A 22,723-nucleotide genomic window follows, 5' to 3' on the forward strand; every position below is an offset into this window, starting at 1 on the left:
TTACTACCATAAATCTTCAGCAAAATGTTAGCAGACGATGAGCTGAGGATTTTAAAGTCCTTCAGCTGAAGAGGATAATAAAGAATGACTGTAGATTCAGAAAAACAAAAATTCCTACTGTAATACCGTGCTCCCTGGCAATGGCGCCAGTTGATGATCTCAATTTTAGGGTGTTTTTTTACTGGTTATTTATCAACTGAATTCGTGTGAGGATTGAGCTTATGCAACGAAATTTATAACCTCAGAGCCTTTGGCAAGCAAGGGTCGATCCACAGGAAGCAAAGAAAACAGCTGAAAATTCTTTTCTATTAAATCAGTCTATTCAGTTCTCTAATTCCAAGTGTTAATCTCTGTAGAAATTTTCTTCATAATAAGTTGCAGAGAATTCCTTAAAAGTATGGATTCAGCTAATTCTGCAGTCAAATTATCTTCAGTTAAGTTTTACGGAGATATCTTGGCAAAACTCAATTGAGCAGAACCGTCAGTAGAGATATTTTCTTTGTTGACGGTTCGCTTACGCCCTGTGAGGCAATTGAGCAAACGCCCGGCAGGTGTTTGTGCACGCGCGAATGCCTGCGCGCGCGTGAGCCTGCTCGCGGCGCTGCTGCGCACGGGCTAACCTGCACGCGGCGCTATTGCGTGCGGGCTAACATGCGCGCGGCGCTGCTGCGCGCGGGCGAGCTTGTTCGCAGCGCTGCGCTGGCGAGCCTGCGGCGCATTATTGCGCGCTGGTGAGCTCGCGTGGCGGCGCGCCAAGGCGAGCCTGCTCGCGGTCCTGATTCGCGCGGGCGAGCTTGCTCGCTGCTTGGATTGCTGGCAACCTAGGCTGATGCCTGGGTTGCTAGTAGTTCGAAATTCTGCAAGGAAGGATTTCACGATCGGATGCGAGAACAATGAAACTTTTGCTAGACAGAATGGAAAACGATTCAATCAACTATGGGATTCGAAATCAAACGTAACCAAAGGAACAACAGAAATTCGAAATGCTGAAGACACAGCTTGTGATCTTCAGCCCAACCCTGATTGTCTTAGAAGGGAGAAGAAGATTGTACCAAAACCGAAACGCTCACGCCTCCTTGTGTCACTCCTTCCGAGCAAGGCGACGGTCGTTGTGCTCCAGCTACTCCTCTGCTTGCTTCTCTCCCAGCTCTAATCAACTCTCAAGAGAGTATTTATAGGTTTCTCTTAAGTCATGCACAGGGGCATTTTTGTAATTTCTGCTTCTTTGAATTTTTTGCCCGCTCCTCTTGATCTTCGCTTCTTTCCTTGATGTTCTTAACATGTCTCTGAATGTTTACTAACCATAAAATGTTAAATATATTCCACTTGATTCAAAGGATCAAGTGGGGTTAGTGATTTTATAAAATGATGCATATCCATGATATTAGCATGAATTAACATTATAATTTTGATGAATGAAAACTAAAAAGTTTAATTATTTGATGACATATTTGAGAGTCATCAATGCTCTTAGGTTTTGGCCAAGAGACGATGGCCTCAACTTTGGCCGGATCGACGGCCACTCCCCTAGCCGATAATATAAAATCGAGGAAAGAGACCTCGGTGGTGAAGAATGAGCACTTGTTCGGATGCGCATACAATTTCTCCTGTTGCAGCGAGGCGCATACTTGCCGGAGGTGCGGTGCATGATCTTCCCTATTCTTACTATATTCTCGGATGTCGTCGAAATGAATGACGATGAACCTGCCAATGTATGGCCTAAGTACCTCGTTCATCAACCATTGGAAGGTACTAGGCGCATTTGATAGTCCAAAGGGAATGACATTCCATTCGAAAAGGCCATCCTTGAACTTGAATGCCATTTTCCACTCGTCCCTATGAATTATCCTGACCTGATGGTAGCCGCTCTATAAGTCTATCTTGGAGAAGATAGACGCGCCTACCATCTCATCGAATAAGTCTTGGACACGTGGGATGGGAAAACGGTATTTCATCGTTATCTTGTTGATGGCTCATGAGTCGCAGCACATTCTCCACGTGCCATCCTTCTTCGGAGCGAGCAAGGCGGGGACCACGCAAGGGCTAAGGCTTTCCCGGATCAAGCCTTTAGCTAGGAGCTCCTTGACCTGTGAGTACAATTCCTCATACTTAACCGGGTCCATCCGATAATGAGGGAGGTTAGGGAGAGTCGCTCCCAGGACCAAATCGATAGCGTGCTGGATATGCCGCAGGGGCGGGAGCTCGCTAGGTAGCTCGACGGGAAAGACGTCGGCATACTCCTCGAGGAGCTGGGCGATCTCCGGAGGTGGAGGGTCGTGGGCCGGCTCGGCAACTCCATCCGCGAGGGTGACGGCGTAGCAAATCGGCGTCATGTCCACATCAAGCTCTAGTTCACGCCGGAAGATACAGCCATTAGTGATAATGCCGGTAGGTGTGGCACGAGGAGGTGCCGTCGCCAAGCGAGCAGGTAGTGAAGGATACCATAGCAGGTAGTGAAGGATACCATATGCAATGCATATGGTATCCGCACTGAGGGATACCATATGAGTCTACGCCCTCCGTAGACAAACGAGCAAGTGTTTGCTCGTCCGGATAGCTGCACATCGTGGTCGTAGAGCCACGGTCGTCCTAAGATAATGCTATCGATTTTCATTGGTAGAACGTCACATAGGACCTTCTCATCGTACGTGCTCATCTTCAAAGGCACGTAGCATTGCATCTTCACCAAAATGGTCGATGCATCTATCCATGATACATTATATGGTGTAGGGTGGGGAATCAACGTGAGCCCAAGGCGCGTAGCGGTGTCTTTGGATGGTCGATGCATCACCATCCTGACACTCGCCGGGGTACTCATCTACCTCGAGGTCATCTTCGGGTTGATCCTGAGCTGGTTGCCCATGGATATCCATAACCATGAGTGATGGGCAATCGCTACGTCGATGCCCGAACTTTTTGCACTTGAAGCATTGCATGGGTTCATGTGGTGCGTTCGGGGCTCTAGCCGTGGATATCGCCGATGAGGTAGTGGGCGTCGGTGCTGGCGCCGGCGTCGATGTTGCTGGTATCGTTGGTGTGGCCATCGGCCGGGGTGTGGCCGAACTATTTTGGCTCCAAGTGCTGCGTGTCGTAGAGGAGGGGACCGTCGACGGTGTGGAATGAGGGGCCGAGGAAGTGTTAGTCACGATATCATTGTGACTAAACTCGTTGCTCTCAATGAGACTATAAGCAAGGTCAACTGTCGAAGGGTTTTGCTCCAGTACACGAGCCCCCAAGTCTGGACGAAGGCCGTGTACAAAGAACGCGATCTGAATTTGTGGACTATCCACAAATTTACATCGCATGCGAAACTCTTCGAACTCCTCGATGTAGTCCGATACCTTGTGCTTCCCCTGCTTGAGATCCATCCACTTTAGCATGAGACGAGTCATCTAAAGCTTAGGGATATACTTATCCTTAAGCTTCCGTGACATCTCATCCCAAGTAAAAGGAGGATCTCCTCGCTGTCGTGCAACCTCCTTCTCATTCTTCCAAAAGATCTTCGCTTGCCCTCCAAGCCGTTCCTCGGCGTAAGCGACACATAAGTCGTCATCCATGCGGTACCACTGGAAATAGCTCTCTAGGTCCGACTCCCAATCAGTGTAATCCTTAGGGTTCCTAGACCCTTCAAATATTGGCACTTCCATACGGACGCTCTTTTGAATCATCGCGCGATGTGCCTCTCATCGTCGCTCATGCTCGTCGTCGGACGACCGGCAGGAGGTCGTAGAGGTGCACCTTGGTGATGATCGTAATCTGGACGGTCCTCGTAGTAGTCATCGTGATGAGGTACCGGATGGTAGTAGGGTCGTTCATCCGGGTAATCGTCACGGTAAGGCCGTCTAGGTGGTGACCTATGCCGTTGTGGATAAGCATCCTCCCGGTGGGGAGGATGATCGGGGTACCTCGGGTACCGATGGTCATCGTCGGGGCGAGGCCCCGACGTGGCGCGCGATTGTAATCCTGCGCATGTCTTGATGGTGCTTGGGGTAGTGCTGGGGCCTCCTCGTATGGGTCCGGAGCGGGGACAATCGCAGCTCTGTAGCGGGGTGGGTATGCGGAGCTGTCACGATAAATGGTGACATCCGGTCGTCGTGCTACGGGTGGCAGCTGTGGGCTACCCGGGCGGGAGGAATAGTGCAGGGCATCACGCACTGGGATGCGCTTGGGGTTGAGCACCCCATCATCCGGGTAGTCGTGCCACCAAGAACCCCTAGTCTCGGGTGGGTAGTAATTCCTATGCGGGCGATAGGAACGGTCATCGTAGTAGCGGGGTGCTGGCCTATCATCCCGTGGTGGTGATCTCCATCTGTCTTCACGGTCGAACTCACGTGGCGGGGATCCTCGTGGGTCATCGCGGTGATACTCTAGGGAAGGGGATCGTCGACGGTCATCACGATCGTGTTCCCATTCGTCCGATCATCGATATTGCGGTGGTGGGACCTCGGTGTCTCACGATCGGTATTCCGGGGTGGCATGCTCCTGCACGGGAGCCTTTCCCGGTTGTCGGGGAACATCTCGAGCCAAGGGCTTGTCATAGGCCTCGTCTACAGGTGCCCTACGAGTAGGGACGGCGGTAGAGGATCTCCGGTCTTCGGAAGCTCGAGGTGCCACGGGCTCCGTTTCAACGGGATGTCTCAGGACCCGAGTGGTGGGTTCCCTAGGTGGCGGAGGAGGTAATGGTACCTCTTCGGGATCCATCGGCTCGATTGGAAGACGTTCACCTATCGGTTCCTCTAGCAGACGATCCCCTATGACAAGATCGTGATCACGATCTTCGTCTCGTTCAACACAGTCAGTCTCTCGACATTGGGCTCGCGTACGAACCATTCTATGGTGAACCATCCACAACCTAGAAATAGTCTAAGGGTATGCACGTGATGGATGAGATGTGATGAGATGGCGTGCACTATGCAGATGAAATTTGAAATATGACGTGCACAATATCGATAAAATCTCTAGCAATATCCTACCAATTGTGTTAAGGGAAAGCTAACACGACCGTCTCTGATACGAATATGATGTAATACGATGTCGGCCGGGATCGATCGGCTTGTAATACGTCACAGGAATTATGATGCGAATGATGTGCGATGTAATTCAAGTAATGAGAAAACAGTGAATGAGCAGTTAGGGAATCGACGGATAACAGCGTCGGCCGTGCCGATCAACGAGAGAAGAATGATCCTAAGATCAAACTCCCAATGACCCGCAAAATCAACTAGATGCTTAAGCGGTGAGGGGCGTATGACAGCCCTGGAGTGTTCGGAGTCCTACTCCAATGAATATCTTTTCAACCACAAGAATTAGTGCAGAGGGTGGCTATCCTATTAGTGCAGAGGGAAGTTGGGCAGAGGACGCGATAGCAGGTGACGAGACTAGAGAAGATAATAATACTGGAAATATGGAGGGAAGACGAGACTGACCTTTGGGTCGCTTAGTCCACGGCGTAGAGAATCGTCCCGACTGATAACAAGGTGCAGACGAATCATTGGAGACGACGATCTGGATGCGCTGACTACCAGCGGCGTGGTCAGCGGACGTGGGATGACTCTGGTGGGCAGGGTCGACGGTGCATAGTGGCCGGGCATGCGGCCGGCAAGGGCGTGAGGTGCGCGCACGAGCCAGCCGACGAGCGCGCAGAGATAACCGTCGCGTGCGGGCGTTGGGCGGGCGTGTGAACGCCCACGCGAATGTGGGGTCCTGGCGGGGAGAGGCGTGGCAACAAGGGGGCCAAGGCGGCAGTGATTGGACTAGTGGGGGGGGGGGCGGAATGGCGATGTTGGCTGGGTAGGGCGACCAAGAAGGGGTTGGGAAGGGAGGGGTGACAGGAATGCAAGAAATGGAAGGGAAGAACGGTGGTAGATCAAGAAAGAGAGGGGGGAGGGTTGAGGATTCAAGATTTCAAGAATTCAAGAACAAGGGGGAAGGGGGGGGGGGGGAGAAATGGTCATGAACGTGGGAGGAAGGGATCAAGAACGCGGGGAAATGGATCAATAACGTGGAAGAAGGGATCAAGAACGTGGAAGAAGGGTTCAAGAACTTGGAAGAAGGGATCAAGAACGTGGAAGAAGGGTTCAAGAACGCGGAAGAAGGGATCAAGAATGCGGGGAAATGGATCAAGAACGTGGGAGGACGAATGGGAAGGCCAAGACGAGGATGGTTGGGGTTTCAAGAAAGGGGTGGAAGAGATGGGAGATGGAGGAGAGGGGAGATCAAGAACCTATCAAGAACGGGTTTCTTGATCGGTCTGGGCGAGCTCTCTCGATGGAGCAGATCTCCCAGGTCGGTGTCGCGTTGTCGTCATGGTAAACCTCCAAGAATCTCCGGAGTGATCTCGACGAAGGCCTTCTCAACTTTTGACGGCATCAACTTCTTGAACTTCTTTAAGCATACCGGAGTGATCTCGACGGCACGTTTAAGTACGTTCCTCTCGGAGTGATCTCGACGAGAGAGACGTGGGCTCTAACCACGGAGTGATCTGTACGTGGATGGGGCTAGCCAAACCCCCTACGCTACAAACTATGATAGGGGGGACACATATTGTGAATAAACTTTTCAACAATAACTCCAAATGTTCCTTGGGCATGCCATCCCCTTATATAGGGAGGATGGGTGCAAAGAGAACGTGGGAGAGGACGAGCCCTCGCGAGACGTGGTTCAGTTTTCCTTAAAAATTCAAAAATACAATTATAAAAGTAAAAGGGAAATGACGAGGATGAGACCCAACAACATTGGCCCATTCCACTACTCCGAAAATACAAACAAACATGAAATGAACATAAGTAAAGATAGGAATTCTTACGCGGGGTACTTGAACCCCGGGTGGCGAGCATCGGCGCGAGCTGCTCGATGTGGCTGCTGTCGTCCTGGCGCGCCGTCTCCAGGATGGTCCTCCCCATGTGTCTTGACCATCCTCAAAGCCTCTAGTGGCCATTCTAGAAGGGTTTCTCCAAGCTTCTTCACATCAGGCCCATTTGCTGATTCAACTCTACTTTTTAGCATACATTTTTCCTTCAAAGGTCCTTTTGATCTGAAACTTTTCCCCAAAACTCAAGACTCATTTCTTAACCTCCTCCTAAAATTTCATAATTTTATGACCACTAGTAGTCAACATTTGTTCACAAAAGTTAACATACGAGGGAAATTCTTAGATTCACGTCCCACATGACTCATGGAGTCTAATGGGGTTTAGAAATATTCTTGAAAGCCTCTTAACCAAATTCCAAACTATAAATCTTTTAAACTATACACCACAGCATTGATGGAAACATCAAGTCAGTAAGAAAACTTTTTAATCATTGGAAGAAGTTTAAGGTCCAAATTGATTACTATGTAAAATGAGAGTTTTTGGTAGTGTTGAACTGAACTTCATGATAATTAAGAAGAATTATGCATGAAAATGATTATCTTTATTTGACCTTATCAATCAGTGATTCCAATAGTAGAAATGCATATAGATGTAATGTTTGTTAAAAAGGATCTATATCGTGTAGAATTCATGAAAAGACGAATTTATTAGAGAACTATCTCTCCCTCTGCAAATTGGGATGAGGAATTTATTCAATTAAAGAAAGTTAATGTTTTATTATGACTTGATCCTAGGGAAAGTAAACACATTTTTAATGAAACATAAATATCAAAGAAGCACTTGTGATGTGTAATAAAAATTACTTCTGACCTACGAACATAGCACTCAAGATAATATATACATGATTAAATTTTAATTTTTCTTTGTAGTCCTATTATATATAATTTCAAATTAATAGAAAACCAAAGAGATCAGGAAGGCAACACAATAAAAGGCTTGAGAGCATGTTAAGTAAGGCATCAAGAATGGGATATACGGGATGTGGCCGCGTGTGCCAGGACGATACAAAGTTTTAAAAGGTCATTTGTGTTCAAAATATTTAGCTGAATTTAGTCAAGGAAAACTTACTCGTAAAAGTTCCGCCAAAATGCATTGACCCACAGTAGTAGATTTGACTTCAGGGGTAAAGCATTTTTTCAGTGCATGCCAAAAGAGTGGTACCAAATCAAGGTAAACTTTGAATAGTAGATAGGATTTCAAAATAACAGAGGTTAAGGTCAGCCATAGATATGATGGGGGATTGAGAGGGAAAAAATCCAAATGAGTGGCCAAGGGTCATAACTGATCACTCAATGATAAATGAGGTATGAGTGCAAAGAAATCCAAGCATTTTGCCTAGAAGCACCGACACTTGAAAGGGAGTGTAATAGCTCACTAATTGAGTACTCTCACGCTGAAGATGAGCGGGCCTTATCGATATGCCAAAGATGTGGATGCAAAAATGCACTGGTGAGGGAGTGTTCCACCTTAGATGGACAAAGCCATGCAAGAGTACGTGGATGAAGTGGCATCAAGAATATCGGCTTGAGTAATGCAAAGATTGGTGAGAATAAAATGGCCCAAAAAGCTTAGCATTCCTCTACAAGGTTCACCATGGAGAATGAGTTAGGGCATAAGATCAGGACAAAAGGCATAGTCAATGGGCAAAAACTGAATATTCATGTACTACCGCATGTGTGTCCCGAGGGAAAAAAAAGGTTAGCTTGGCCCAAAGATGGTTATCGTTTCAAGGATGCAAGGTGACCTTGATTTTCTACGGTAAGAATGGGTAGGGAAATACCTCGAGCCAATGTCTCAAAGCCAGGTGCTACGGGGTATAAAGTAGCAAACCTATACTCCTAAGAAAACCTTGAATGACCTTAAACAATAGGGTACCTATAGCCCCTAACTTTAGGAGAAGGGGTTCCCCCTCACAAAGGGGTTTATTGACCAGGCACAGGCGACTGTTTACTAAACGTACAAATACAAATATTCAAACTTATAAAAATAGTATATTTATGAATATAATTGGGAGAATATATGGAAAAGCATACTCAGACTCAAAAATGTTTTATTTCCTAATATGACATCATAAAAGTCCCTAAAACACCTTCAAACTAAAAAATTTAAAAATCATTCTTAAATTTAATGTTAAGCTTCGTAACACTGATATATGGACGACTTAATGTAAGTAAACTTGCCAATATCATCCTATTAACCTATTAACAATGCGCATTATCACCCGTCAATAATCTAGGAGGCCTACATGACAGAATACCCATTTGAAATCTTTTGCCACATGATATCTGGTGAACCAAATTTTGGGCATGAAATCCTTTTAGTAATATTATCTTCATAGTGATATGCATTCCTATTTTCTGCATTAAATGGACCATTTGGTAGGGAATTATTTTTAAATAAACTTTTTACATAATTTAGAAGCCCATTAATTCTCATGGATAAAAAATTAAATTGTAATTTTAATAGGATCTTCTCATTAGTGGGTAACTATATTGCATGGCCAATTTCAATATAAAAAATAGGTTGAATAAATAGAAAATGGGTTCTAGTGAATTGTTCTTGCTGGAGCCAAGCATCGTAATGTTCAAGTACGCCACATGCTGACTAATGCAAAGTGCTCAAGCTGCTTGTAGTTGGCGATCGCAAGTGCGCAAACAATAGCGCCCTACACATGAAGCATAATCAGCCCATAGAAGCTCCCCACATAAGACCCATATAAGGTTCCAGCAGAAGCCTAGAGTCTAGAGATAGCTCAGCATGCACACGCGCATAGAAGGGGGAGGTCTTCAATTATTTCACTTTACCGCCCAGAACATACCTTCTATAGCAGTCTTCTTTCTTAACTTCTTTGGTGTAAGATATCTGTCTAATGGAATGCTTAATCCCTGCACCAAGCTGAGCTAACAAGAAGAGAAAACAATTGCAGTATAGTGGACCCCAATCCTAAGAAACGAATAGAGAACCCATGATGGGCTTCAAGTGTACCAACCCAAAGCGTGGGCCATAATACGCTTAACTAAACGCACATATATGATCTTAGACTTCTGATCTTCTTATGGAATATTGCCTAGTCCAACTTATACCCTAAAGGGGCTCATTGGCCCCAAATTTCTCATATTCTAAGTATTATTTTCAATGGCAGCAATAGAGCCCCTAGGCTCGTATGGCCAAATTGGAGCGAGCAGTAACCATAGGAAGGCATGACTGGATATAGAAGGCATTAGGGGATGCCTAAAATGCCTAGAAATGAGTCACCACAGAGGAAGACGAGCCAAGTTGCCCACCAATGTCAACGGGCAATGGTCAGAAACCCCACTCTAAGCTATCCTATATTACGATAGTGCATCTATATCTCTAGTGCTTTAGCAGTAATTGATGTAATACGACTACACTAGGATCGAAGGTTCGTATTAGAGCACAGTTAAAGAGCCATGAATTGATTTAACACCTATACAGAAGACATGAATTATCGATAGAAACCCCAATAAGCAATCAGAGACGTTACGAACTCGGGTATTAGACTAATGAACTTCCTAAGAGAGGGAATAACCAAGATAGACTCCCAATGACCCTCTCAATCAACTACGATGATTACGGCGTAAGGAGCAGTTAACGGCTCTAGGTTATCCCACTTCTAATCTCAACAATTAATCGTCCACCTCAAAGAATCCCTGACTCTCGACAAAGGTGGCTATCTTATTCAGTTGAGATTAATCCAAGGCAGAGGAATTGATAGGGGAAGACTGCACTGCACTAAGTAATAATACTGAAATGTAATGGGTAGGGGAGGGCGTGAAGATATCTGAGAGCAAAGAGTCTGAGGGTGGCTAGCAGGAGACGATTGAGCTCAGAGGTACCAATTAATTGCAAGTGGATTGTGTCTTTGTGGCCGGAGGCGACGTGCTCAGGGTGCTCTCCCAACCTCAACGGATGTAGTCGTCGGCGTTGGTACGTAGGCAGCAAGGGGAGGAAACTCCTGGGCGTGCGAGGCAGGCTGCGGATGCACTATAGCGTGCGCGGCGGGGTTTGTTGGCTTGGCTAGCGCACGGTTGCAAGAATATTTACGCGCAATAGCGCCGTGGTGCGTAGTAGCGTGCGGGGCAGGCTGCGGACGCACAGGAGCGCACAGGAAGGAGGTCGCGGGCGCGGTTAGCGCACGATGACGAAAGCCGTAGTGCGTAGTAGGCCGAGGGAGGGCACCTAGGCGCGCACCAACACGTGGGGCGGGGTCACAGATGCGCCTAGTGTGCGGCAATGAAGGTTGCAAGCGCGGAGGTCGTGCAGATCACCGGCGTCGACGTGCGCAGTCGGATACACGGAGAGGTATTAATGGTTAACCTTCAAGATGAGCTTGCGGGCAGAACAACTACCTCAAGATTCCCAAAAAATGGGGAAACTTCTTCATCCTTTGAGATTCTTGGCGGCAAAGAATCGCGCAACTACAAGGGGAAGAAGCTGCCGAAGGCGGAAGACGAGGTCAGCGCCTCTTCGGAGTGGTCTCAACGAGGGCGGCTTTGTTGATGTTGAGTCCAAGAAAGACAAAAATCGTTAATTCTTCAAGAAAACTATCAGGATTGGCGCAGGTCGTCTCGGCTGCGTCACAGCGATCTCGGAGTGATCTCGATGAGGACGTTGAGGGAAGCAGCTCATGGAGTTGTCTTGATGTGAAATGGGCGACAGTCTTTGAACATGTTTTGACTATCCATCAAATAACATTATCCAGATATAGGGAGGATAAGTGCCAAGTGACGTCTCTAGAGGAACCGTCGCGAGACGTGGTCGATCCTCTAGGCAGCTGTTACAATTCAGAATTGCAAATACGTGGACAAGGCCCAAACACACTGGCCTGATCTATGAATTTGATAAAAAGAAAATACAACCAAGCAAATAAAACGTGAAATGAAATAACCATCGTCGCTCCGACCAGGTTCGAGAGGCCACCGTCATCGTCACTCGACAATTCCCATCCAAGCTTGGAGCTCGGCACCTCCCTCAAGTCAGACCATCCACGTACGACATTTAGGGCACTCTGCATCACGTAGTTACATACCCGTTAGCATAACCGTCGGACTACGACACCACCGTAATCTGATACTTCATCCCTTATCGGCCCCAACTAATCATATTCGGTGTTGATTGGGCGACGTCCCCGACGATGTCCGACATCAGTCAACAAGAAAACAGACAAGATCCATTGGGGGTTCTTATAGAATGGGCCTCCATTAGACATAGAAAGGGGTGGGGGGAATGTAAAATAAAACACATAAAAGGCCAAAATGAAGACCCATTCCCAAGATGATTAAAACACAGGCCTGGGACGCGTCACAGTTCAACAAAAATAGGACGATGAACACGAACAACACAAAACACGAGAAGAGATATGAAAATCAAAAACGATAACGAGCATCTTCACCCGGTCTTCGATGACAGTGGCAGGTGGCGTGGATGGCATCATTGACAATCCTTGGTGGCATGCACCATTGATATTTATTGATTTGTTTTAAAATGAACCTGCCAATCAAAGTTTAAAATGCACAATCCAATGAGCGAGGGACACAACATTGCGTTAAGGGAAATTTTAAAATTATAAATGACAATTAAATCAACTTTTTAGCTAGGGAAATGTCATCCTCATTCTATATAAAATCAAAGTTATATTTATAAAATTTAAATTTAAAACACATGGTCAAATTGTTATTTTATTCATAACATCCCATCGTGCAAACGGAGTGAGGCCATTTTTAATGCATTTGCTTATATTGACCTCCTCATTAAAAATGTATGGCTGGTTCATTCAGATCAAGTCTGTAGAGATAGAAAAAATCTTAATCACAACAAGGATATATAATGGTAAAGCTTATCGTTTAACCTTTGAGTAAAAGCTGAACATAGAGTTGTGTATGTTGTCTTGCAAAGGGCTATTTGATTTCTAGTAGGAATAGAAAATAAGCAGCTTGTAGCAACGTTTTTTGGGGCTTCCTATTTCATTGTATTTAAGTCTTGAGTATGTCTTGGCTGATTTGCGAGTAATCATTTGTTCTTTAGTGGTCTGAAGCGCCAAAGCTTTTTATTTGAGTGGAATGTACAAGTACATTTTAAGAAAACCTCAAAGGAATATTGAATTGACATAAACATTCATTTACCACGTACAAAAAGCATATTTAAAGTTTTAATTTAAATAAAGATTTTATTGGTTTACTTAACACCCATTCTAACCGAAATAACAGAGCTCAAATCTTCTTGTCAACCCCTTCACTTCAATTTTCTGATTTATTAATGGATCAAAATACGGCAATATATATTTATTTCTTGCATTGTTCCTATGTCATCTACCATCCGCTCTAATATTTTCATCCAAATATTTGTTATTCATTGAAGATTAAATATCTTTATTTAGGTCGCTTATATGGAAAATCCCTAATTAATGTTCTTTCTAACTTCTATTGTACGACACCTATACTTATGAATCTAAATATTTTTTGTGGCGACGACAGCAATGCGTCATCTTTGGACGCGCCGCCACCATCATCTGATACGTCCCGCATCTTGACTCATCATCAACGTCAATTGGAGAACCGACATGATGGCGACCACATCAACGCACTGGCTACGCACACGCCCTTGGCTGCCCACGCCCTTAGCGGCCACCCTACGGCCCAGCCGCCCGTGCCCCCGGCTGCCTGCGCCCACCACGCGCTCAGCCGCCCGCACACATTGCGCTTGCGGGCGCCTGTGCCGGGCGCATCCCCACCCGCCGGCGCGCACCCATCGTGGCCCTGGCTGCCCTCATAGCCACTTGCTTCTGCGCATACCGTTTAGGTTTCAGGCCGCTGCTTGATAAGCCTAAAAATGCGTGTAAATATGTCGTTAATTTGATGTTTAGACTTATACAGTAAAATTTATAAATACCCTTAATCACAAAATATAGAATATCGAGCAAGCAAGGGCTCGAACCACAGGGAGGCAGAAAGTAAGAATTTTTATCCAATTTTAATGAATTAATTAAAAGATGAATTAATTTGCAATTAATAAATCTTAATTTTACTTAATAATGTTTTTATTTAATCAAAATTGAGTAAAAAAATTAATTTTGATTTTCACTATTTCGGTCAAAAAGCTCAAGATAGAATTATTTCAATTATAAGATTAAATTCATTCGGATTATTAATTTGCCAAATATTATAAAAATTTAAGACAATATTTATGAATTAAAATTGGGAATTAATAACCAACAAAGGGACTTTTAAATTGGACTTCAAGATTGATGAATTTTAAAATCAAATTTTATTTTTAGGTTTTTAATATATTTAATTAAATTTACGACAATAAAAAAATGAAATCTAGAGAGAGAAATGAGACAAATTAACCTAGAGAGAGAAAGTGAAGAAATTGGTGAAATGATGAAGTCCCACCATAAATTAAAAATATAATAATGCAGAAATGTTCAAAATTGATGCCGAATTGAAGATGAAAACCAGATCTTGAATCAGAATCAAAATGCAATGTTAATTTCATTTAAAACAACTTCTAGGGCATGTACATTTCGCCCATGCTTTGATGTTTTAGAGTCGTTCAAGAATAAGATTGAAATACAAATCAGAAACTTACAAATTGGAGTGCAGAATCAATCCAAGGAAAAGCTTCTGTCCTTCCTGGCCAAATCCTTGGAGAGACTTCAAAAAGTGAATTTTGCCTTTTCTAGACCTCTATTTAAAGATCCAGCTGTGTGGATTGTAGAGGGAGAAAAGAGGAACCTACTGATAATCCCAATTTTTATGTGTTGAAATAATGGTTTTGAAGACTTAGTCTATTTCATCAATGTGTGAGGATTTGAGATTATTCAACAATTATTTAACTTCACTAACCTAGGGTAACTAAGGGTCGAACCACAAGGAGCAGGTATTTCAGTTTAATTTCTATTTCAATTCAATCTTTTCTATCTCGTTCTTTTAATTCAATAATAGTTTTAAGATTTAATACATTTACGATTTCAAGTTTTGAAGTAACAGTAAAATCTTAATCATCTTAAATTCGAGTTTTAATTGAATATTTAATAATTCTAAGTTTGAATTCAAATCTCAGATAGATCTGGACTTACCCTAAGTCTCAGATCTCAGTGAGAAGTGCGGCTATGTGGGGTGGCGATGCGTGAATGCGCACAACGTGCGCAGCTGCGGCTTGTCGATGTGCACTACATGTGCAGTCGTGCGCGGCTGCGCACTGCGTGTTCTACGACGGCTTGCGGGCGTGTACTATGCGTGCAACGCCCGCACACTATAGTGCCAGATCTGATACTTAGTCAAAATTTTGACTAAGTTTTGGATCTGTTTGCAGGGTAAACTCTTCTGCGACAGTGGTGCATGTCCGCACACCCCGTGTGCGGCGGCAATGTACAACTGCGCACAATATGAATGACGGCAGTGCACTTACCAAGCTGCTATGCACAATAATATCTAAACTAGAACTAATGAACATATTTAGTTGGATATGTTGGAAAGTTGCAACTCTATACTTTCCAACCCAGCTTAATCCATCTTATAAGTGATTGGACAATTAATGAACTCTAAGAAATCACATTTACCTTGTGTCACACCCATTCACGGCTAGGGAATGATCGTCCTCCTTAGAATCTTCTCAACTTTGCTTCTTAACTTGACTCGATTGCTCATCAACAGTAGAGGGTCTATAGAATTTCTAATTCCACAACTATTCCTTTCTTAAAACGAAAATTCTGGACAACTTAAAGATTGTTCTTGAGATAGTATTTATAGGATTTCTTCTCTCTATACTGCTTGGAACTTTTGAATGGTCTATATTGATCCATAACCGCCATTTGAGTTGGCCCATACTGATCCATAACCATTATTTGACTTGGTGCAAGCGCCCTCCTTGATTCATTTTCACCCATGTGCATTATCTCCAAATCAATATCTGTGCATATTTAAACAGAGACGATATCTAATCCACTTGATTCATAGAATCGAGTGGGGTTAGTTAAAAGAAACATATATTGAGTAGTAAAATATAAAAACTCATCATTTCATGATATTATACATGCTTAAATGATGACAGAATTATGTTTATCAAATACCCCTCAAATTAGATCATTACCAGTCCCATAGTAATGAAACATAAGTGAAGATAAATGATGATCAATAATTGACTCCTTGTTTCTGATAGCTCCTGCTTCTAGCTCATCAATTGAACTTAGTCAGCTTTCAAACAAATTCCCAAAATATATATTTCAGTCTTAACCAAAACTAAATGCACTTCTGATCTATGAAATATATATAAGTAAGTACATATATATGGGATAAGGTTGAGTTAACACCTCGAGCGCATTACTGAACGGATCGTGGAGACTAGTGCTAATATTTTCTCATTACGAATGGCTATAATACAATCGCCTCAAGCATATGGGAGACAGGTTTTTCCACTTTTCCTTTAATCCACATTTTTTTGCAGGTCTGTCCTTTTTGAGATGCCATATGAACTACGCAACTTTTCTTGATTTCTAAATTTTTAATGGCGCTTATCCACCACACATATGCTGTCCTCAGTAGATCGGCAGCTTATTTCTCAAAAGAGGTTTTGTATCCCTCTATAGCTTAGGGAGCTTCACTTATATCAGTATTTAATACTGCCTTTGAGTCAACACTAGCCCTTCCCTCCACTAAAGGAAAAAATTTCAAGCATGTAAGTGTGAACTCAACCTGATGTGGGTGATAAGGTGAGAGAAATATAATGATAAGAATTGCAAAATCAAACTAGTATGAACATCCACGCACTTAGTTAGGCTTAATTCACCTTGGGTTTACTTTGGCTGTCAAGTCTTTTAACTTCAAACAACCTTGATAAGATTTTTAGTACTTGATCTATCATTACTTAGATATCAACTGAGATCATTATTCCTTTGTCAGAAAAATAATTTTATGATATTCCCCCCTTATCTAAAATATGACGTGTTCCTACATGCTTATGATTAATATAATTGAAACAATCAAAGAGAGAAATCTAACCGAGGATGTGGAGTTTGTGGAGTTACTAGATTGAGTCAAGTTGGTGAAGATGTTGTCTGATCCGTTATTCAGTTGATGCATTGGATAGCTAAACCTACAAACTTAACGAAAGAAAACAAAATGAAAAGGGAAATAAAACAGTAAAAACTAAATCATGCTAGAATTACTTGGAGTCTTATCTAGAGGTATATTGATAGGTCCATGTAAATCCTCATTTTGCAAATAGGGCTTAAGTCTTTGTCCATTTACTGTGAAGCATTTATTAGATTGGGGATCTATAATTACCACTGCTCCATTCTCAAAGACTTCCTTGAGAATAAAAGGTTCATCCCACCTAGTCTTTAATTTTCTAGGAAATAATTTCAACATTGAATTATAAAGCCAAACTTTCTAATTTTCTACAAATATTCTTCTCCTAAGATTTTTATCATGAAATGCTTTCATTTTGGCTTTATACATTTTCGAATTCTCATATGCATCATTCCTAATTTCTTCCAGCTCATGTAATTGAAGTATTCTAAGCTTTCCTGCTTTACCCAAAGAAACATTAAGCCTCCTAATTCCCACAAAGGTTTATGTTATAATTCTAATGGTTTGGCCGAAACTTTCCCATCAGGACGTATTATTTTTCTAAGTTTTTGTTTAATCTCTCTATTACTCAACTCTACCTGACCATTAGCTTGAGGGGGATAGGGAGTTGTGACTCAATGATATACTCGAAACGTTTTCAGAAGATTTCTGAAATTATAATTTGTACAATGCAAACCTCCATCACTAACTATAGCTCTAGGAAATCCATATCTATAAAAGATATTATTTTCTACAAAATTCACCAGTACTTCACTATCATTGGTCTTGGTAGCTATAGCTTCTACCCATTTTGACACATAATCAACTGCCATCGAAATGTACTCATAACCATAAGAGATTGGGAATGGCCCCATAAAATATATTCCCCATAGACCAAAGATTTCTACTTCTAAAATAGGCTTTAAAGGCACACGGTCTCTCTTATTAATATTAATCAAGGCTTGACATATTAAGCATGTAGTGTAAAGTTTTTTAGCATCTTGAAATAAAGAAGGCCACAAAAATCACAATTCTATAACTTTATGAGCTGTTACTTTAGCAGAGTAGTGTCCTCTTCATTTTGCGTGGCAAAAATCCAAAATACTTTTTTGCTCTGTTTCTGGTACACACCTTCTTAAGATTTGATCGATTCCTTGATGAAATAACTCTGGCTCCTCCTAGAAATAAAATCTGCTGTCTTTGATAAGTTTCTTTTTTTCGTGTGATGTCCATCCCATGGGTATTTATGCTGAAACAAGAAAATTCGCCATATGTGCAAACCAAGGAAGATCTGTTCCTTGTGTCATTAGAACATGTTCATCAGGAAAATAATCATCTATTAAAGTTGGTTGGGTACCACTTACTAGACAGGTGATGAGCAACTACATTTTCATACCCTTTTTATCCTTGATTTCTAAATCAAATTCCTGGAGTAATAGAACGCATCTAATCAATATAGGTTTAGCTTCTTTCTTTGATAAAAAATATTTAATTGCTGTAGGATCAGAAAATACAGTAATTTTACTTCCTAAAAGATAAGATCTAAACTTTTCTAAAGCAAATATCCTTGCTAGTAATTCCTTTTCTGTAGTTGTAGTATTAAGTTGTGCATCTATTAAGGTTCTACTAGCATAATAAATAGCCACAGGTTTCTTATTTCTTCTCTGGCCTAAAACTGCTCCTACATCATAATCTGAAGCATCACACATGGCAAGGTCCTACTGCTCCTATGGCAAGGTCCACTCAGGACCTTGCAAGATGGGTGCTTGTATGAGTGCTTCCTTTAATTGTTCAAAAGCAGCTTTTTCCTCAACATTTAGTTCATATTCATTATTTTTAGATGACATAAGGTTTGTAAGTGGTTTTGAAATTTTTGCAAATTCTAAAATGAAGTTTATGTAGAAACCTGCATGGCCGAGGAAACCCCTAAGGGTTTTTAGATTTGTTGGAGGTGGAAGGCCCTGGATGATCTCTATTCTTGCCTTGTCCACTTCCAGTCCATGATGGCTTACCAAGTGCCCCAGCACTACTCCCTCCTACACCATAAAATGAGATTTTTCCCAACTCAGTACAAGGTTAGATTCAACACATCTTTTCCACACTCTAGTGAGATTTAATAAACAATTTTCAAATATACTCCCAAAGACAGAAAAGTCATCCATGAATATTTCTAAACATTCCCCTACTAAATCTGAGAATAAATCATTCATGCAGCTTTGGAATGTTGTTGGAGCATTACATCGAGAAAAAAAGAAAAAATTTTGCCCTGATAATTTTTCAAAAATTTGATAAATAAAAAAGGTAATGGGTAATGATCTTTGTTGGTAGCTTTATTGAGTTTCCTATAATCTATGCATACTCTCCATCCAGTTGGTAATCGTTTTTGAACCTCTTCTCCTTTCTCATTTACCTCTACAGTTATTCCAGATTTCTTTGGTACCATATGACCTGAACTTACCCATTTATTGTCAGATATAGCATAAATGACCCCAGCTTTTAACCATTTTAAAATTTCTTTCTCAAATATTTCTCTCATGTAAGGATTTAGCCTTCTCTGATGCGCTCTACATGGTCTACATTCTTCTTCCAAGAATATTTGGTGTTCAAATGGAAGGTGGAATCCCTCTTATGTCATCAAACGTCCATCCTATGGCCTTCCTATGATCTATAAGAACCCTAAGTAGATCCTTTTCTTGTGTTTGGGTAAGAGATGCATATATAATCAGAGGTAATCTCTTCATGGAATCTAAATAGGCATATTTAAGAGAAGATGGTAAAGGCTTTAATTCCAAGGGAATTTCTATTCAATTGGTTTCTTTATCCACTTTAGCTGAATCCAATTCTTCTATACTAAATAGGTACTCCTCTATTGCCTCAATATCTTAATTTTCTTCTGCACAAAATTTGAATTCCTCGCTACTTCCCAATGTGCATTTTATCATTTTGGAAATATCAATCTTAACTCTTTCACTCCCTGACTTAAATTCAACAGTCCCCTTATCCCAATCCATAATTATCCTTGCTGTCAGGAAAAAGGGTCTTCCTAAAATAATGGGATCTAAACTGATATCTCCCTTACTTTTCAAATCTGTAACAATGAAATCTACAAGAATTTCACAATTCTCCACATTAATAATGACATCCATCAATCTGCCCTCAGGTTGTCTAATTGTTCCATCAGCTAGTAATAGATCCATACTAATTTCTTGTAATTCTCCAAATCTGTATTCTTCATACAATGTTGTAGGGATAATACTAATGCTTGCTCCACTATCTAATAAAACTCTAGAAAATATCCTTCCTCCATTCTCACAAGTAAAAAATGGAGATCATGGATCTCTCATTTTGAAAGGAATAGAATTCAAAATACTTGAGGCATTTTCTAATAGTTTCACTATCTTCCTAGGCTTTCCACTAGTACATGAATCCTCAAGGTATTTCTTTAGTGAGGGGCAACATTTAATCATGTCTTCTACAGCTACTGACATGGTGGCTTGCTTAAAATCTTCTAAAAGTCTAATTTCAGAGTCACAAACAGGCTTCTTTCTGTTTAGAGCAGAGGGATAAGGAATATCTTGAGCATGAGTTGAAGGTAAAAGCTCTTTCTTATAAGAAAGCTCATTTTCTTCATCCACACACTCATTCTCAAATCTAGAATTTTTAAAGACACACGAGGATCTAGAAGTTCTTTTACATTACTCAGTTTTGAAATTGCCCAAATTTCAAGATCCTCATGGCTGTCTTATTCATGAATAGACTTTTCTATATGGAATAAATCACAAGGATTTACACTAGGTTGAGTTGGAAATCAACTCCTTTACCTCCATGTTCAATTGATCCCATTTTGAACCTCTCTAGCAATCTTCTGGTTTGCATTTGAGACTCTAACATTTGTTTTGTTTGGAAGTCCATCATCATTTGCATTCACATTTCCATCTCTGTTCTCAGCTTTGTGTTCTGTTTTTCTATCATATATGAAATCACAGGAGTTAGTGAAGAAAAATCTTGAAGGGGTTGTGATTGAACATGACACGGTTGTTGAGGTAGATTTTGAAACTGGAGTTTTGCTTGAAATGGGGTTTATTTCCTTGATTGAAGCTCTCTGCATTATAGTGGTTTATCTTCTGTCCAGCCCAAGACGATTGTTGTTGATTGAATGCATTGACCTCTTCCTCCATGGATATACAAGCTCCATCTCCATGATCCTCGCTGAAACAGAAAGAGTAGATTTTAGCTTTAACAATAGGAGAATTATTTAGAAAAGTATTTTTCAAAGTTAAGGCTAGCTCTTCTAATTTTTGCTTGAACCTTTGATACCTGCATATAATTCTGACTCTTTGATGTTGACCTGCAAGGCACCTCCTCTCCTTGGCTATGAGTTCCTTCCATTGTGATTTGCTCCTATTTCCTGTAGGTCAATTTCTGGTACTCTCTCTAGCATATCAAAAACTTCATCTTCATAAGCAGTATAAAATGTTCCTCCAGTAGCTAGATTTACTTTATTTTTCATAAAATCTGACAATGATTCATAAAATATCTGAGCTAGTTGGCAATTTTCAAGATGAGGACATTTTCTAATCAAATGATTAAATCTTTCCCATGCCTCACTAAATGGTTCATTTTCATGATGACGAAAGTTATAAATTTCTCTTCTGTAAAAATTTGTTGTTGAAAGACTAAAAATTTATTGTAAAAACATATTTTGCATTTCTTCCGAAGATCTAAATACAGTGCCTAAATTTTGATACCATGCAAAAGCTTTATCTTTTAAAGTTAATGGAAAATATTTCTTTTTTAAAGCTTAAGTAGATAGACTCGGTATTGATGTAACACAACCGGCCGGGATCAGTCAAGTAGTGTTACACGACAATGAACGTAAACAGATTCGCTAAATCCCAGGAATTGTGTTGATGAATTTTTAAGAAAAAAATGACAAGTACGAGACAACTTTCGGTCAAATTCCACAATTAGCTAAGTGGGTGAAGTTCGATTGAGCACAATCAATTTCCCAATGTCCCTATGGACTGATGACTCTCATTATGTCATTAATTATTGTGAATTTTCTGAGCATCAAAGTGTCGTTTGCATACATTTAGTCCATATTGGTCATCCTTCATGTGCATTATTTTCTTACTTACTAACCCCACTTGATTCTTTGAATCAAGTGGATTAGATCTCAATAATTGGACTTAATGAGTTCAGATGTGGATTAAGCACAAAGGAAAATGCATTTGACCAAGAGGAGCTGGCGAAAATCATGAAGAAGAAAAAGCCCTAAAAATCCCCAAGAGGCACAAATGAGCGAAACCTATAAATAGCCTCTTGAGGGTTCATTTTAGGTTGTCCAGAAATTCTGTCAAAACAGGCTAGGGCTTGGAGAAGGGGTTATGCAGACCCTCCAAGAGCTGATGAGCATTGGAGTTGGAGAGAAGGAGCAAGCTGAGGAGTAGCTTGGGCTGGACGACCTCTACCTCGCCGCAAGGACCGTGACACAAGGTGGAGCGACTGCCCAAGTTTCAGTATAGTGTAATTCTCTCCATTTCAGATAATCTAGGTTGGGTTGTAAGATTCACACCAATGAACTTCTAACGATTCCATTTGACAGTGTTTTTGTTTAGTGATTTCAAGTTTTCAGTTCATTCAAATTGTTCTCCTTCTAGTTTTTCCCAAAAATCCACGGTTTTTCCTATCAATCGAGCTTGAAATCCTCACAAGACCGCCAGCGACCAAGGCTGCAGTCTAGGTCGCCAACAGCCCAGGCTGC

General features: G+C 41.8%; 1 non-coding gene across 1 annotated transcript; it reads left to right on the forward strand.

Annotated features, from left to right (window-relative positions):
• The first annotated feature begins 21,512 nt into the window (after positions 1-21,512).
• On the forward strand, positions 21,513-21,619 carry LOC144708089 (small nucleolar RNA R71). Its single transcript, XR_013582637.1, has one exon. It is a non-coding gene; the product is annotated as a small nucleolar RNA R71 (small nucleolar RNA).
• Positions 21,620-22,723: the final 1,104 nt, after the last annotated feature.

The sequence above is a fragment of the Wolffia australiana genome, chromosome 9 (assembly GCF_029677425.1).
Source record: "Wolffia australiana isolate 7733 chromosome 9, ASM2967742v1".
Classification (NCBI taxonomy): domain Eukaryota; kingdom Viridiplantae; phylum Streptophyta; class Magnoliopsida; order Alismatales; family Araceae; genus Wolffia; species Wolffia australiana.